This window comes from Pelecanus crispus, chromosome 28, assembly GCF_030463565.1.
Source record: "Pelecanus crispus isolate bPelCri1 chromosome 28, bPelCri1.pri, whole genome shotgun sequence".
NCBI lineage: Eukaryota > Metazoa > Chordata > Aves > Pelecaniformes > Pelecanidae > Pelecanus > Pelecanus crispus.
The window spans coordinates 1,137,636-1,155,671 of NC_134670.1; positions in this window are offsets into that span (position 1 = coordinate 1,137,636).

An 18,036-nucleotide genomic window follows, 5' to 3' on the forward strand; every position below is an offset into this window, starting at 1 on the left:
GGAGTGGTGGGAGGCAAGGCAAAGGCAGATGACCAGAGTGCGTTTGGCTGTGAAAGCGCTGTCAAGGGAAGGTGAGGACCAGCAACAGCTCTAAGCCCTTAGATGTAGCATGTGTCAGAAAGAGTTTGTTGTGTTTGCACTTTGGGAGTTGCTCTGTGCCGAAGGTGAGAGTGTGTTGGGAGTGGTGGGAGGCAAGGCAAAGGCAGATCGCCAGAGTGTGTTTGGCTGTGAAAGCGCTGTCAAGGGAAGGTGAGGACCAGCAACAGCTCTAAGCCCTTAGCCCTATCGTATGGGAGAAATGCCTTGGACGTTTGCACTTTGGGAGGTGGTCTGAGCCGGGAGTGAGAGTGAGATTGAGCGTGAGAATGTGTGTTGGGAGTGCTGGGAGGCGAAGCCAGGATAGATGGCGAGAGTGTGTTTGGCTGTGAAAGCGGTGTCAAGGGAAGGTGAGGACCAGCAACAGCTCTAAGCCCTTAGATGTAGCGTGCGTCAGAAATGGCTTGGGTGTTGGCACTTTGGGTGGTGGTCTGTGCCGACAGTGAGAGTGAGATTGCGCCTGAGAATGTGTGTTGTGAGTGGTGGGAGGCAAGGCAAAGGCAGATGGCCAGAGTGTGTTTGGCTCTGAAAGCGCTGTCAAGGGAAGGTGAGGACCAGCAACACCTCTAAGCCCTTAGATGTAGCGTGTGGCACAAATTGCTTGGGTGTTGGCACTTTGGGAGGTGGTCTGTGCCGAAGGTGAGAGTGTGTTGGGAGTGGTGGGAGGCAAGGCAAAGGCAGATGGCCAGAGTGTGTTTGGCTGTGAAAGCGCTGTCAAGGGAAGGCGAGGGCCAGCAACAGCTCTAAGCCCTTAGATGTAGCGTGCCTCAGAAATGGCTTGGACGTTTGCACTTTGGGAGGTGGTCTGTGCCGACAGTGATAGTGAGATTGAGAGTGAGAAGGTGTGTTGGGAGTGCTTGGAGGTGAAGCCAGGGTAGATGGCCAGAGTGTGTTTGGCTGTGAAAGCGCTGTCAAGGGAAGGTGAGGACCAGCAACAGCTCTAAGCCCTTAGATGTAGTGTGCGTCTGAAATGGCTTGGGAGTTGGCACTTTGGGCGGTGGTGTGTGCCGAGCGTGAGAGTGTGTTGGGAGTGGTGGGAGGCAAGGCAAAGGCAGATGGCCAGAGTGCGTTTGGCTGTGAAAGCGGTGTCAAGGGAAGGTGAGGACCACAAACAGCACAAAGCCCTTAGATGTATTGTGCGTTGTAAATGGCTTCGGTGTTGGCACTTTGGGAGGTGGTGTGTGCCGAGAGTGAGAGTGTGTTGGGAGTGGTGGGAGGCAAGGCAAAGGCAGATGGCCAGAGTGTGTTTGGCTGTGAAAGCGCTGTCAAGGGAAGGTGAGGACCAGCAACAGCTCTAAGCCCGTAGATGTAGCATGCGTCTGAAATGGCTTGGAAGTTTGCACTTTGGGAGGTGGTCTGTGCCAACAGTGAGAGTGAGATTGAGCTTGAGAATGTGTGTTGGGAGTGCTGGGAGGCAAAGCCAGGGTAGATGGCCAGCGTGTGTTTGGCTGTGAAAGCGGTGTCAAGGGAAGGTGAGGACCAGCAACTGCTCTAAGCCCTTAGGCCTATCCTATGGGAGAAATGGCTTGGACGTTTGCACTTTGGGAGGTGGTCTGTACTGGGAGTGAGAGTGAGATTGAGCGTGAGAATGTGTGTTGGGAGTGCTGGGAGGCAAAGCCGGGTAGATGGCCAGCGTGTGTTTGGCTGTGAAAGCGCTGTCAAGGGAAGGTGAAGACCAGCAACAGCACAAAGCCCTTAGAGGTAGCATGCGGCAGAAATTGCTTGGGTGTTGGCACTTTGGGCGGTGGTGTGTGCCGAGAGTGAGAGTGTGTTGGGAGTGGTGGGAGGCAAGGCAAAGGCAGATGGCCAGAGTGTGTTTGGCTGTGAAAGCGCTGTCAAGGGAAGGTGAGGACCAGCAACAGCTCTAAGCCCTTAGATGTAGCATGTGTCAGAAAGAGTTTGTTGTGTTTGCACTTTGGGAGTTGCTCTGTGCCGAAGGTGAGAGTGTGTTGGGAGTGGTGGGAGGCAAGGCAAAGGCAGATGGCCAGAGTGTGTTTGGCTGTGAAAGCGGTGTCAAGGGAAGGTGACGACCAGCAACTGCTCTAAGCCCTTAGGCCTATCGTATGGGAGAAATGGCTTGGACGTTTGCACTTTGGGAGGTGGTCTGTGCCGGGAGTGAGAGTGAGATTGAGCGTGAGAATGTGTGTTGGGAGTGCTGGGAGGCGAAGCCAGGATAGATGGCCAGAGTGTGTTTGGCTGTGAAAGCGGTGTCAAGGGAAGGTGAGGACCAGCAACAGCTCTAAGCCCTTAGATGTAGCATGCGTCTGAAATGGCTTGGAAGTTTGCACTTTGGGAGGTGGTCTGTGCTGACAGTGAGAGTGAGATTGAGCTTGAGAATGTGTGTTGGGAGTGGTGGGAGGCAAAGCCAGGGTAGATGGCCAGCGTGTGTTTGGCTGTGAAAGCGGTGTCAAGGGAAGTTGAGTACCAGCAACAGCTCTAAGCCCTTAGATGTAGCATGTGTCAGAAAGAGTTTGTTATAAAATAAAAATGATAATTTTTTTTTTTTGAGAGTGAGAGTGTGTTGGGAGTGGTGGGAGGCAAGGCAAAGGCAGATGGCCAGAGTGTGTTTGGCTGTGAAAGCGCTGTCAAGGGAAGGTGACGACCAGCAACTGCTCTAAGCCCTTAGGCCTATCATATGGGAGAAATGGCTTGGGTGTTTGCACTTTGGGAGGTGGTCTGTGCCGGGAGTGAGAGTGAGATTGAGCCTGAGAAAGTGTGTTGGGAGTGCTGTGGGGCAAAGCCAGGTTAGATGGCCAGCGTGTGTTTGGCTGTGAAAGCGGTGTCAAGGGAAGGTGAGGACCAGCAACAGCTCTAAGCCCTTAGACGTAGCGTGCGTCAGAAATGGCTTGGGTGTTGGCACTTTGGGTGGTGGTCTGTGCCGGGAGTGAGAGTGAGATTGCGCCTGAGAATGTGTTGGGAGTGGTGGGAGGCAAGGCAAAGGCAGATGGCCAGAGTGTGTTTGGCTGTGAAAGCGGTGTCAAGGGAAGGTGAGGACCACAAACAGCTCTAAGCCCTTAGATGTAGCAGGTGTCAGAAAGAGTTTGTTGTGTTTGCACTTTGGGAGGTGGTCTGTGCCGAAGGTGAGAGTGTGTTGGGAGTGGTGGGAGGCAAGGCAAAGGCAGATGGCCAGAGTGTGTTTGGCTGTGAAAGCGCTGTCAAGGGAAGGTGACGACCAGCAACTGCTCTAAGCCCTTAGGCCTATCATATGGGAGAAATGGCTTGGACGTTTGCACTTTGGGAGGTGGTTTGTGCCGGGAGTGAGAGTGAGATTGAGCGTGAGAATGTGTGTTGGGAGTGCTGGGAGGCAAAGCCAGGGTAGATGGCCAGCGTGTGTTTGGCTCTGAAAGCGCTGTCAAGGGAAGGTGAGGACCAGCAACAGCTCTAAGCCCTTAGGCCTATCGTATGGGAGAAATGGCTTGGACGTTTGCACTTTGGGAGGTGGTCTGAGCCGGGAGTGAGAGTGAGATTGAGCGTGAGAATGTGTGTTGGGAGTGCTGGGAGGCAAGGCAAAGGCAGATGGCCAGCGTGTGTTTGGCTGTGAAAGCGGTGTCAAGGGAAGGTGAGGACCAGCAACTGCTCTAAGCCCTTAGGCCTATCCTATGGGAGAAATGGCTTGGACGTTTGCACTTTGGGAGGTGGTCTGTACTGGGAGTGAGAGTGAGATTGAGCGTGAGAATGTGTGTTGGGAGTGCTGGGAGGCAAAGCCGGGTAGATGGCCAGCGTGTGTTTGGCTGTGAAAGCGCTGTCAAGGGAAGGTGAAGACCAGCAACAGCACAAAGCCCTTAGAGGTAGCATGCGGCAGAAATTGCTTGGGTGTTGGCACTTTGGGCGGTGGTGTGTGCCGAGAGTGAGAGTGTGTTGGGAGTGGTGGGAGGCAAGGCAAAGGCAGATGACCAGAGTGCGTTTGGCTGTGAAAGCGCTGTCAAGGGAAGGTGAGGACCAGCAACAGCTCTAAGCCCTTAGATGTAGCATGCGTCTGAAATGGCTTGGAAGTTTGCACTTTGGGAGGTGGTCTGTGCTGACAGTGAGAGTGAGATTGAGCTTGAGAATGTGTGTTGGGAGTGGTGGGAGGCAAAGCCAGGGTAGATGGCCAGCGTGTGTTTGGCTGTGAAAGCGGTGTCAAGGGAAGTTGAGTACCAGCAACAGCTCTAAGCCCTTAGATGTAGCATGTGTCAGAAAGAGTTTGTTGTGTTTGCACTTTGGGAGTTGCTCTGTGCCGAGAGTGAGAGTGTGTTGGGAGTGGTGGGAGGCAAGGCAAAGGCAGATGGCCAGAGTGTGTTTGGCTGTGAAAGCGCTGTCAAGGGAAGGTGACGACCAGCAACTGCTCTAAGCCCTTAGGCCTATCATATGGGAGAAATGGCTTGGGTGTTTGCACTTTGGGAGGTGGTCTGTGCCGGGAGTGAGAGTGAGATTGAGCCTGAGAAAGTGTGTTGGGAGTGCTGTGGGGCAAAGCCAGGTTAGATGGCCAGCGTGTGTTTGGCTGTGAAAGCGCTGTCAAGGGAAGGTGAGGACCAGCAACAGCTCTAAGCCCTTAGACGTAGCGTGCGTCAGAAATGGCTTGGGTGTTGGCACTTTGGGTGGTGGTCTGTGCCGGGAGTGAGAGTGAGATTGCGCCTGAGAATGTGTTGGGAGTGGTGGGAGGCAAGGCAAAGGCAGATGGCCAGAGTGTGTTTGGCTGTGAAAGCGGTGTCAAGGGAAGGTGAGGACCACAAACAGCACAAAGCCCTTAGATGTAGCAGGTGTCAGAAAGAGTTTGTTGTGTTTGCACTTTGGGAGGTGGTCTGTGCCGAAGGTGAGAGTGTGTTGGGAGTGGTGGGAGGCAAGGCAAAGGCAGATGGCCAGAGTGTGTTTGGCTGTGAAAGCGCTGTCAAGGGAAGGTGACGACCAGCAACTGCTCTAAGCCCTTAGGCCTATCATATGGGAGAAATGGCTTGGACGTTTGCACTTTGGGAGGTGGTTTGTGCCGGGAGTGAGAGTGAGATTGAGCGTGAGAATGTGTGTTGGGAGTGCTGGGAGGCAAAGCCAGGGTAGATGGCCAGCGTGTGTTTGGCTGTGAAAGCGCTGTCAAGGGAAGGTGAGGACCAGCAACAGCTCTAAGCCCTTAGGCCTATCGTATGGGAGAAATGGCTTGGACGTTTGCACTTTGGGAGGTGGTCTGAGCCGGGAGTGAGAGTGAGATTGAGCGTGAGAATGTGTGTTGGGAGTGCTGGGAGGCAAGGCAAAGGCAGATGGCCAGCGTGTGTTTGGCTGTGAAAGCGCTGTCAAGGGAAGGCGAGGACCAGCAACAGCTCTAAGCCCTTAGATGTAGCGTTCCTCAGAAATGGCTTGGACGTTTGCACTTTGGGAGGTGGTCTGTGCCGACAGTGATAGTGAGATTGAGCGTGAGAAGGTGTGTTGGGAGTGCTGGGAGGTGAAGCCAGGGTAGATGGCCAGCGTGTGTTTGGCTGTGAAAGCGGTGTCAAGGGAAGGTGAGGACCAGCAACAGCTCTAAGCCCTTAGGCCTGTCGTATGGGAGAAATGGCTTGGACGTTTGCACTTTGGGAGGTGGTCTGTGCCGGGAGTGAGAGTGAGATTGAGCGTGAGAATGTGTGTTGGGAGTGCTGGGAGGCAAAGCCAGGATAGATGGCCAGCGTGCGTTTGGCTGTGAAAGCGCTGTCAAGGGAAGGTGAGGACCAGCAACAGCTCTAAGCCCTTAGATGTAGCATGCGTCTGAAATGGCTTGGGTGTTGGCACTTTGGGAGGTGGTCTGTGCCGACAGTGAGAGTGAGATTGAGCTTGAGAATGTGTGTTGGGAGTGCTGGGAGGCAAAGGCAGGGTAGATGGCCAGCGTGTGTTTGGCTGTGAAAGCGGTGTCAAGGGAAGGTGAGGACCAGCAACTGCTCTAAGCCCTTAGGCCTATCCTATGGGAGAAAGGGCTTGGACGTTTGCACTTTGGGAGGTGGTCTGTACTGGGAGTGAGAGTGAGATTGAGCGTGAGAATGTGTGTTGGGAGTGCTGGGAGGCAAAGCCGGGTAGATGGCCAGCGTGTGTTTGGCTGTGAAAGCGCTGTCAAGGGAAGGTGAAGACCAGCAACAGCACAAAGCCCTTAGAGGTAGCATGCGGCAGAAATTGCTTGGGTGTTGGCACTTTGGGAGGTGGTGTGTGCCGAGAGTGAGAGTGTGTTGGGAGTGGTGGGAGGCAAGGCAAAGGCAGATGACCAGAGTGCGTTTGGCTGTGAAAGCGCTGTCAAGGGAAGGTGAGGACCAGCAACAGCTCTAAGCCCTTAGATGTAGCATGTGTCAGAAAGAGTTTGTTGTGTTTGCACTTTGGGAGTTGCTCTGTGCCGAAGGTGAGAGTGTGTTGGGAGTGGTGGGAGGCAAGGCAAAGGCAGATGGCCAGAGTGTGTTTGGCTGTGAAAGCGCTGTCAAGGGAAGGTGACGACCAGCAACTGCTCTAAGCCCTTAGCCCTATCGTATGGGAGAAATGCCTTGGACGTTTGCACTTTGGGAGGTGGTCTGAGCCGGGAGTGAGAGTGAGATTGAGCGTGAGAATGTGTGTTGGGAGTGCTGGGAGGCGAAGCCAGGATAGATGGCGAGAGTGTGTTTGGCTGTGAAAGCGGTGTCAAGGGAAGGTGAGGACCAGCAACAGCTCTAAGCCCTTAGATGTAGCGTGCGTCAGAAATGGCTTGGGTGTTGGCACTTTGGGTGGTGGTCTGTGCCGAGAGTGAGAGTGAGATTGCGCCTGAGAATGTGTGTTGTGAGTGGTGGGAGGCAAGGCAAAGGCAGATGGCCAGAGTGTGTTTGGCTCTGAAAGCGCTGTCAAGGGAAGGTGAGGACCAGCAACACCTCTAAGCCCTTAGATGTAGCGTGTGGCACAAATTGCTTGGGTGTTGGCACTTTGGGAGGTGGTCTGTGCCGAAGGTGAGAGTGTGTTGGGAGTGGTGGGAGGCAAGGCAAAGGCAGATGGCCAGAGTGTGTTTGGCTGTGAAAGCGCTGTCAAGGGAAGGCGAGGGCCAGCAACAGCTCTAAGCCCTTAGATGTAGCGTGCCTCAGAAATGGCTTGGACGTTTGCACCTTGGGAGGTGGTCTGTGCCGACAGTGATAGTGAGATTGAGAGTGAGAAGGTGTGTTGGGAGTGCTTGGAGGTGAAGCCAGGGTAGATGGCCAGAGTGTGTTTGGCTGTGAAAGCGCTGTCAAGGGAAGGTGAGGACCAGCAACAGCTCTAAGCCCTTAGATGTAGTGTGCGTCTGAAATGGCTTGGGAGTTGGCACTTTGGGCGGTGGTGTGTGCCGAGCGTGAGAGTGTGTTGGGAGTGGTGGGAGGCAAGGCAAAGGCAGATGGCCAGAGTGCGTTTGGCTGTGAAAGCGGTGTCAAGGGAAGGTGAGGACCACAAACAGCACAAAGCCCTTAGATGTATTGTGCGTTTTAAATGGCTTGGGTGTTGGCACTTTGGGAGGTGGTGTGTGCCGAGAGTGAGAGTGTGTTGGGAGTGGTGGGAGGCAAGGCAAAGGCAGATGGCCAGAGTGCGTTTGGCTGTGAAAGCGCTGTCAAGGGAAGGTGAGGACCAGCAACAGCTCTAAGCCCGTAGATGTAGCATGCGTCTGAAATGGCTTGGACGTTTGCACTTTGGGAGGTGGTCTGTGCCAACAGTGAGAGTGAGATTGAGCTTGAGAATGTGTGTTGGGAGTGCTGGGAGGCAAAGGCAGGGTAGATGGCCAGCGTGTGTTTGGCTGTGAAAGCGGTGTCAAGGGAAGGTGAGGACCAGCAACTGCTCTAAGCCCTTAGGCCTATCCTATGGGAGAAATGGCTTGGACGTTTGCACTTTGGGAGGTGGTCTGTACTGGGAGTGAGAGTGAGATTGAGCGTGAGAATGTGTGTTGGGAGTGCTGGGAGGCAAAGCCGGGTAGATGGCCAGCGTGTGTTTGGCTGTGAAAGCGCTGTCAAGGGAAGGTGAAGACCAGCAACAGCACAAAGCCCTTAGAGGTAGCATGCGGCAGAAATTGCTTGGGTGTTGGCACTTTGGGAGGTGGTGTGTGCCGAGAGTGAGAGTGTGTTGGGAGTGGTGGGAGGCAAGGCAAAGGCAGATGACCAGAGTGCGTTTGGCTGTGAAAGCGCTGTCAAGGGAAGGTGAGGACCAGCAACAGCTCTAAGCCCTTAGATGTAGCATGTGTCAGAAAGAGTTTGTTGTGTTTGCACTTTGGGAGTTGCTCTGTGCCGAAGGTGAGAGTGTGTTGGGAGTGGTGGGAGGCAAAGCCAGGATAGATGGCCAGCGTGTGTTTGGCTGTGAAAGCGGTGTCAAGGGAAGGTGAGGACCAGCAACTGCTCTAAGCCCTTAGGCCTATCGTATGGGAGAAATGCCTTGGACGTTTGCACTTTGGGAGGTGGTCTGTGCTGACAGTGAGAGTGAGATTGAGCGTGAGAATGTGTGTTGGGAGTGCTGGGAGGCGAAGCCAGGATAGATGGCCAGAGTGTGTTTGGCTGTGAAAGCGCTGTCAAGGGAAGGTGAGGACCAGCAACAGCTCTAAGCCCTTAGATGTAGCATGCGTCTGAAATGGCTTGGAAGTTTGCACTTTGGGAGGTGGTCTGTACTGGGAGTGAGAGTGAGATTGAGCTTGAGAATGTGTGTTGGGAGTGGTGGGAGGCAAAGCCAGGGTAGATGGCCAGCGTGTGTTTGGCTGTGAAAGCGCTGTCAAGGGAAGTTGAGTACCAGCAACAGCTCTAAGCCCTTAGATGTAGCATGTGTCAGAAAGAGTTTGTTGTGTTTGCACTTTGGGAGTTGCTCTGTGCCGAGAGTGAGAGTGTGTTGGGAGTGGTGGGAGGCAAGGCAAAGGCAGATGGCCAGAGTGTGTTTGGCTGTGAAAGCGCTGTCAAGGGAAGGTGACGACCAGCAACTGCTCTAAGCCCTTAGGCCTATCATATGGGAGAAATGGCTTGGGTGTTTGCACTTTGGGAGGTGGTCTGTGCTGACAGTGAGAGTGAGATTGAGCCTGAGAAAGTGTGTTGGGAGTGCTGTGGGGCAAAGCCAGGTTAGATGGCCAGCGTGTGTTTGGCTGTGAAAGCGCTGTCAAGGGAAGGTGAGGACCAGCAACAGCTCTAAGCCCTTAGACGTAGCGTGCGTCAGAAATGGCTTGGGTGTTGGCACTTTGGGTGGTGGTCTGTGCCGGGAGTGAGAGTGAGATTGCGCCTGAGAATGTGTTGGGAGTGGTGGGAGGCAAGGCAAAGGCAGATGGCCAGAGTGTGTTTGGCTGTGAAAGCGGTGTCAAGGGAAGGTGAGGACCACAAACAGCACAAAGCCCTTAGATGTAGCAGGTGTCAGAAAGAGTTTGTTGTGTTTGCACTTTGGGAGGTGGTCTGTGCCGAAGGTGAGAGTGTGTTGGGAGTGGTGGGAGGCAAGGCAAAGGCAGATGGCCAGAGTGTGTTTGGCTGTGAAAGCGCTGTCAAGGGAAGGTGACGACCAGCAACTGCTCTAAGCCCTTAGGCCTATCATATGGGAGAAATGGCTTGGACGTTTGCACTTTGGGAGGTGGTTTGTGCCGGGAGTGAGAGTGAGATTGAGCGTGAGAATGTGTGTTGGGAGTGCTGGGAGGCAAAGCCAGGGTAGATGGCCAGCGTGTGTTTGGCTGTGAAAGCGCTGTCAAGGGAAGGTGAGGACCAGCAACAGCTCTAAGCCCTTAGGCCTATCGTATGGGAGAAATGGCTTGGACGTTTGCACTTTGGGAGGTGGTCTGAGCCGGGAGTGAGAGTGAGATTGAGCGTGAGAATGTGTGTTGGGAGTGCTGGGAGGCAAGGCAAAGGCAGATGGCCAGCGTGTGTTTGGCTGTGAAAGCGGTGTCAAGGGAAGGTGAGGACCAGCAACAGCACTAAGCCCTTAGAGGTAGCATGTGGCAGAAATTGCTTGGGTGTTGGCACTTTTGGAGGTGGTCTGTGCTGAAGGTGAGAGCGTGTTGGGAGTGGTGGGAGGCAAGGCAACGGCAGATGGCCAGAGTGTGTTTGGCTGTGAAAGCGCTGTCAAGGGAAGGCGAGGGCCAGCAACAGCTCTAAGCCCTTAGATGTAGCGTTCCTCAGAAATGGCTTGGACGTTTGCACCTTGGGAGGTGGTCTGTGCCGACAGTGAGAGTGAGATTGAGCCTGAGAAGGTGTGTTGGGAGTGCTGGGAGGTGAAGCCAGGGTAGATGGCCAGCGTGTGTTTGGCTGTGAAAGCGGTGTCAAGGGAAGGTGAGGACCAGCAACAGCTCTAAGCCCTTAGGCCTGTCGTATGGGAGAAATGGCTTGGACCTTTGCACTTTGGGAGGTGGTCTGTGCCGGGAGTGAGAGTGAGATTGAGCGTGAGAATGTGTGTTGGGAGTGCTGGGAGGCAAAGCCAGGATAGATGGCCAGAGTGCGTTTGGCTGTGAAAGCGGTGTCAAGGGAAGGTGAGGACCAGCAACAGCTCTAAGCCCTTAGATGTAGCATGCGTCTGAAATGGCTTGGAAGCTGGCACTTTGGGAGGTGGTCTGTGCCGACAGTGAGAGTGAGATTGAGCTTGAGAATGTGTGTTGGGAGTGCTGGGAGGCAAAGGCAGGGTAGATGGCCAGCGTGTGTTTGGCTGTGAAAGCGGTGTCAAGGGAAGGTGAGGACCAGCAACTGCTCTAAGCCCTTAGGCCTATCCTATGGGAGAAATGGCTTGGACGTTTGCACTTTGGGAGGTGGTCTGTACTGGGAGTGAGAGTGAGATTGAGCGTGAGAATGTGTGTTGGGAGTGCTGGGAGGCAAAGCCGGGTAGATGGCCAGCGTGTGTTTGGCTGTGAAAGCGGTGTCAAGGGAAGGTGAAGACCAGCAACAGCACAAAGCCCTTAGAGGTAGCATGCGGCAGAAATTGCTTGGGTGTTGGCACTTTGGGCGGTGGTGTGTGCCGAGAGTGAGAGTGTGTTGGGAGTGGTGGGAGGCAAGGCAAAGGCAGATGACCAGAGTGCGTTTGGCTGTGAAAGCGCTGTCAAGGGAAGGTGAGGACCAGCAACAGCTCTAAGCCCTTAGATGTAGCATGTGTCAGAAAGAGTTTGTTGTGTTTGCACTTTGGGAGTTGCTCTGTGCCGAAGGTGAGAGTGTGTTGGGAGTGGTGGGAGGCAAGGCAAAGGCAGATGGCCAGAGTGTGTTTGGCTGTGAAAGCGCTGTCAAGGGAAGGTGACGACCAGCAACTGCTCTAAGCCCTTAGCCCTATCGTATGGGAGAAATGCCTTGGACGTTTGCACTTTGGGAGGTGGTCTGAGCCGGGAGTGAGAGTGAGATTGAGCGTGAGAATGTGTGTTGGGAGTGCTGGGAGGCGAAGCCAGGATAGATGGCGAGAGTGTGTTTGGCTGTGAAAGCGGTGTCAAGGGAAGGTGAGGACCAGCAACAGCTCTAAGCCCTTAGATGTAGCGTGCGTCAGAAATGGCTTGGGTGTTGGCACTTTGGGTGGTGGTCTGTGCCGAGAGTGAGAGTGAGATTGCGCCTGAGAATGTGTGTTGTGAGTGGTGGGAGGCAAGGCAAAGGCAGATGGCCAGAGTGTGTTTGGCTCTGAAAGCGCTGTCAAGGGAAGGTGAGGACCAGCAACACCTCTAAGCCCTTAGATGTAGCGTGTGGCACAAATTGCTTGGGTGTTGGCACTTTGGGAGGTGGTCTGTGCCGAAGGTGAGAGTGTGTTGGGAGTGGTGGGAGGCAAGGCAAAGGCAGATGGCCAGAGTGTGTTTGGCTGTGAAAGCGCTGTCAAGGGAAGGCGAGGGCCAGCAACAGCTCTAAGCCCTTAGATGTAGCGTGCCTCAGAAATGGCTTGGACGTTTGCACTTTGGGAGGTGGTCTGTGCCGACAGTGATAGTGAGATTGAGAGTGAGAAGGTGTGTTGGGAGTGCTTGGAGGTGAAGCCAGGGTAGATGGCCAGAGTGTGTTTGGCTGTGAAAGCGCTGTCAAGGGAAGGTGAGGACCAGCAACAGCTCTAAGCCCTTAGATGTAGTGTGCGTCTGAAATGGCTTGGGAGTTGGCACTTTGGGCGGTGGTGTGTGCCGAGCGTGAGAGTGTGTTGGGAGTGGTGGGAGGCAAGGCAAAGGCAGATGGCCAGAGTGCGTTTGGCTGTGAAAGCGGTGTCAAGGGAAGGTGAGGACCACAAACAGCACAAAGCCCTTAGATGTATTGTGCGTTTTAAATGGCTTGGGTGTTGGCACTTTGGGAGGTGGTGTGTGCCGAGAGTGAGAGTGTGTTGGGAGTGGTGGGAGGCAAGGCAAAGGCAGATGGCCAGAGTGTGTTTGGCTGTGAAAGCGCTGTCAAGGGAAGGTGAGGACCAGCAACAGCTCTAAGCCCGTAGATGTAGCATGCGTCTGAAATGGCTTGGACGTTTGCACTTTGGGAGGTGGTCTGTGCCAACAGTGAGAGTGAGATTGAGCTTGAGAATGTGTGTTGGGAGTGCTGGGAGGCAAAGCCAGGGTAGATGGCCAGCGTGTGTTTGGCTGTGAAAGCGGTGTCAAGGGAAGGTGAGGACCAGCAACTGCTCTAAGCCCTTAGGCCTATCCTATGGGAGAAATGGCTTGGACGTTTGCACTTTGGGAGGTGGTCTGTACTGGGAGTGAGAGTGAGATTGAGCGTGAGAATGTGTGTTGGGAGTGCTGGGAGGCAAAGCCGGGTAGATGGCCAGCGTGTGTTTGGCTGTGAAAGCGCTGTCAAGGGAAGGTGAAGACCAGCAACAGCACAAAGCCCTTAGAGGTAGCATGCGGCAGAAATTGCTTGGGTGTTGGCACTTTGGGCGGTGGTGTGTGCCGAGAGTGAGAGTGTGTTGGGAGTGGTGGGAGGCAAGGCAAAGGCAGATGACCAGAGTGTGTTTGGCTGTGAAAGCGCTGTCAAGGGAAGGTGAGGACCAGCAACAGCTCTAAGCCCTTAGATGTAGCATGTGTCAGAAAGAGTTTGTTGTGTTTGCACTTTGGGAGTTGCTCTGTGCCGAAGGTGAGAGTGTGTTGGGAGTGGTGGGAGGCAAGGCAAAGGCAGATGGCCAGAGTGTGTTTGGCTGTGAAAGCGGTGTCAAGGGAAGGTGACGACCAGCAACTGCTCTAAGCCCTTAGGCCTATCGTATGGGAGAAATGCCTTGGACGTTTGCACTTTGGGAGGTGGTCTGTGCCGGGAGTGAGAGTGAGATTGAGCGTGAGAATGTGTGTTGGGAGTGCTGGGAGGCGAAGCCAGGATAGATGGCCAGAGTGTGTTTGGCTGTGAAAGCGGTGTCAAGGGAAGGTGAGGACCAGCAACAGCTCTAAGCCCTTAGATGTAGCATGCGTCTGAAGTGGCTTGGAAGTTTGCAGTTTGGGAGGTGGTCTGTGCTGACAGTGAGAGTGAGATTGAGCTTGAGAATGTGTGTTGGGAGTGGTGGGAGGCAAAGCCAGGGTAGATGGCCAGCGTGTGTTTGGCTGTGAAAGCGCTGTCAAGGGAAGTTGAGTACCAGCAACAGCTCTAAGCCCTTAGATGTAGCATGTGTCAGAAAGAGTTTGTTGTGTTTGCACTTTGGGAGTTGCTCTGTGCCGAGAGTGAGAGTGTGTTGGGAGTGGTGGGAGGCAAGGCAAAGGCAGATGGCCAGAGTGTGTTTGGCTGTGAAAGCGCTGTCAAGGGAAGGTGACGACCAGCAACTGCTCTAAGCCCTTAGGCCTATCATATGGGAGAAATGGCTTGGGTGTTTGCACTTTGGGAGGTGGTCTGTGCTGACAGTGAGAGTGAGATTGAGCCTGAGAAAGTGTGTTGGGAGTGCTGTGGGGCAAAGCCAGGTTAGATGGCCAGCGTGTGTTTGGCTGTGAAAGCGCTGTCAAGGGAAGGTGAGGACCAGCAACAGCTCTAAGCCCTTAGACGTAGCGTGCGTCAGAAATGGCTTGGGTGTTGGCACTTTGGGTGGTGGTCTGTGCCGGGAGTGAGAGTGAGATTGCGCCTGAGAATGTGTTGGGAGTGGTGGGAGGCAAGGCAAAGGCAGATGGCCAGAGTGTGTTTGGCTGTGAAAGCGGTGTCAAGGGAAGGTGAGGACCACAAACAGCACAAAGCCCTTAGATGTAGCAGGTGTCAGAAAGAGTTTGTTGTGTTTGCACTTTGGGAGGTGGTCTGTGCCGAAGGTGAGAGTGTGTTGGGAGTGGTGGGAGGCAAGGCAAAGGCAGATGGCCAGAGTGTGTTTGGCTGTGAAAGCGCTGTCAAGGGAAGGTGACGACCAGCAACTGCTCTAAGCCCTTAGGCCTATCATATGGGAGAAATGGCTTGGACGTTTGCACTTTGGGAGGTGGTTTGTGCCGGGAGTGAGAGTGAGATTGAGCGTGAGAATGTGTGTTGGGAGTGCTGGGAGGCAAAGCCAGGGTAGATGGCCAGCGTGTGTTTGGCTGTGAAAGCGCTGTCAAGGGAAGGTGAGGACCAGCAACAGCTCTAAGCCCTTAGGCCTATCGTATGGGAGAAATGGCTTGGACGTTTGCACTTTGGGAGGTGGTCTGAGCCGGGAGTGAGAGTGAGATTGAGCGTGAGAATGTGTGTTGGGAGTGCTGGGAGGCAAGGCAAAGGCAGATGGCCAGCGTGTGTTTGGCTGTGAAAGCGGTGTCAAGGGAAGGTGAGGACCAGCAACAGCACTAAGCCCTTAGAGGTAGCATGTGGCAGAAATTGCTTGGGTGTTGGCACTTTTGGAGGTGGTCTGTGCTGAAGGTGAGAGCGTGTTGGGAGTGGTGGGAGGCAAGGCAACGGCAGATGGCCAGAGTGTGTTTGGCTGTGAAAGCGCTGTCAAGGGAAGGCGAGGGCCAGCAACAGCTCTAAGCCCTTAGATGTAGCGTTCCTCAGAAATGGCTTGGACGTTTGCACCTTGGGAGGTGGTCTGTGCCGACAGTGAGAGTGAGATTGAGCGTGAGAAGGTGTGTTGGGAGTGCTGGGAGGTGAAGCCAGGGTAGATGGCCAGCGTGTGTTTGGCTGTGAAAGCGGTGTCAAGGGAAGGTGAGGACCAGCAACAGCTCTAAGCCCTTAGGCCTGTCGTATGGGAGAAATGGCTTGGACCTTTGCACTTTGGGAGGTGGTCTGTGCCGGGAGTGAGAGTGAGATTGAGCGTGAGAATGTGTGTTGGGAGTGCTGGGAGGCAAAGCCAGGATAGATGGCCAGAGTGCGTTTGGCTGTGAAAGCGGTGTCAAGGGAAGGTGAGGACCAGCAACAGCTCTAAGCCCTTAGATGTAGCATGCGTCTGAAATGGCTTGGAAGCTGGCACTTTGGGAGGTGGTCTGTGCCGACAGTGAGAGTGAGATTGAGCTTGAGAATGTGTGTTGGGAGTGCTGGGAGGCAAAGGCAGGGTAGATGGCCAGCGTGTGTTTGGCTGTGAAAGCGGTGTCAAGGGAAGGTGAGGACCAGCAACTGCTCTAAGCCCTTAGGCCTATCCTATGGGAGAAATGGCTTGGACGTTTGCACTTTGGGAGGTGGTCTGTACTGGGAGTGAGAGTGAGATTGAGCGTGAGAATGTGTGTTGGGAGTGCTGGGAGGCAAAGCCGGGTAGATGGCCAGCGTGTGTTTGGCTGTGAAAGCGCTGTCAAGGGAAGGTGAAGACCAGCAACAGCACAAAGCCCTTAGAGGTAGCATGCGGCAGAAATTGCTTGGGTGTTGGCACTTTGGGAGGTGGTGTGTGCCGAGAGTGAGAGTGTGTTGGGAGTGGTGGGAGGCAAGGCAAAGGCAGATGACCAGAGTGCGTTTGGCTGTGAAAGCGCTGTCAAGGGAAGGTGAGGACCAGCAACAGCTCTAAGCCTTTAGATGTAGCATGTGTCAGAAAGAGTTTGTTGTGTTTGCACTTTGGGAGTTGCTCTGTGCCGAAGGTGAGAGTGTGTTGGGAGTGGTGGGAGGCAAGGCAAAGGCAGATGGCCAGAGTGTGTTTGGCTGTGAAAGCGCTGTCAAGGGAAGGTGACGACCAGCAACTGCTCTAAGCCCTTAGGCCTATCGTATGGGAGAAATGCCTTGGACGTTTGCACTTTGGGAGGTGGTCTGAGCCGGGAGTGAGAGTGAGATTGAGCGTGAGAATGTGTGTTGGGAGTGCTGGGAGGCGAAGCCAGGATAGATGGCGAGAGTGTGTTTGGCTGTGAAAGCGGTGTCAAGGGAAGGTGAGGACCAGCAACAGCTCTAAGCCCTTAGATGTAGCGTGCGTCAGAAATGGCTTGGGTGTTGGCACTTTGGGTGGTGGTCTGTGCCGAGAGTGAGAGTGAGATTGCGCCTGAGAATGTGTGTTGTGAGTGGTGGGAGGCAAGGCAAAGGCAGATGGCCAGAGTGTGTTTGGCTCTGAAAGCGCTGTCAAGGGAAGGTGAGGACCAGCAACACCTCTAAGCCCTTAGATGTAGCGTGTGGCACAAATTGCTTGGGTGTTGGCACTTTGGGAGGTGGTCTGTGCCGAAGGTGAGAGTGTGTTGGGAGTGGTGGGAGGCAAGGCAAAGGCAGATGGCCAGAGTGTGTTTGGCTGTGAAAGCGCTGTCAAGGGAAGGCGAGGGCCAGCAACAGCTCTAAGCCCTTAGATGTAGCGTGCCTCAGAAATGGCTTGGACGTTTGCACCTTGGGAGGTGGTCTGTGCCGACAGTGATAGTGAGATTGAGAGTGAGAAGGTGTGTTGGGAGTGCTTGGAGGTGAAGCCAGGGTAGATGGCCAGAGTGTGTTTGGCTGTGAAAGCGCTGTCAAGGGAAGGTGAGGACCAGCAACAGCTCTAAGCCCTTAGATGTAGTGTGCGTCTGAAATGGCTTGGGAGTTGGCACTTTGGGCGGTGGTGTGTGCCGAGCGTGAGAGTGTGTTGGGAGTGGTGGGAGGCAAGGCAAAGGCAGATGGCCAGAGTGCGTTTGGCTGTGAAAGCGCTGTCAAGGGAAGGTGAGGACCACAAACAGCACAAAGCCCTTACATGTATTGTGCGTTGTAAATGGCTTGGGTGTTGGCACTTTGGGAGGTGGTGTGTGCCGAGAGTGAGAGTGTGTTGGGAGTGGTGGGAGGCAAGGTAAAGGCAGATGGCCAGAGTGCTTTTGGCTGTGAAAGCGGTGTCAAGGGAAGGTGACGACCAGCAACAGCTCTAAGCCCTTAGGCCTGTCGTATGGGAGAAATGGCTTGGACGTTTGCACTTTGGGAGGTGGTCTGTGCCGGGAGTGAGAGTGAGATTGAGCGTGAGAATGTGTGTTGGGAGTGCTGGGAGGCGAAGCCAGGATAGATGGCCAGAGTGTGTTTGGCTGTGAAAGCGCTGTCAAGGGAAGTTGAGTACCAGCAACAGCTCTAAGCCCTTAGATGTAGCATGTGTCAGAAAGAGTTTGTTGTGTTTGCACTTTGGGAGTTGCTCTGTGCCGAGAGTGAGAGTGTGTTGGGAGTGGTGGGAGGCAAGGCAAAGGCAGATGGCCAGAGTGTGTTTGGCTGTGAAAGCGCTGTCAAGGGAAGGTGACGACCAGCAACTGCTCTAAGCCCTTAGGCCTATCATATGGGAGAAATGGCTTGGGTGTTTGCACTTTGGGAGGTGGTCTGTGCTGACAGTGAGAGTGAGATTGAGCCTGAGAAAGTGTGTTGGGAGTGCTGTGGGGCAAAGCCAGGTTAGATGGCCAGCGTGTGTTTGGCTGTGAAAGCGCTGTCAAGGGAAGGTGAGGACCAGCAACAGCTCTAAGCCCTTAGACGTAGCGTGCGTCAGAAATGGCTTGGGTGTTGGCACTTTGGGTGGTGGTCTGTGCCGGGAGTGAGAGTGAGATTGCGCCTGAGAATGTGTTGGGAGTGGTGGGAGGCAAGGCAAAGGCAGATGGCCAGAGTGTGTTTGGCTGTGAAAGCGGTGTCAAGGGAAGGTGAGGACCACAAACAGCACAAAGCCCTTAGATGTAGCAGGTGTCAGAAAGAGTTTGTTGTGTTTGCACTTTGGGAGGTGGTCTGTGCCGAAGGTGAGAGTGTGTTGGGAGTGGTGGGAGGCAAGGCAAAGGCAGATGGCCAGAGTGTGTTTGGCTGTGAAAGCGCTGTCAAGGGAAGGTGACGACCA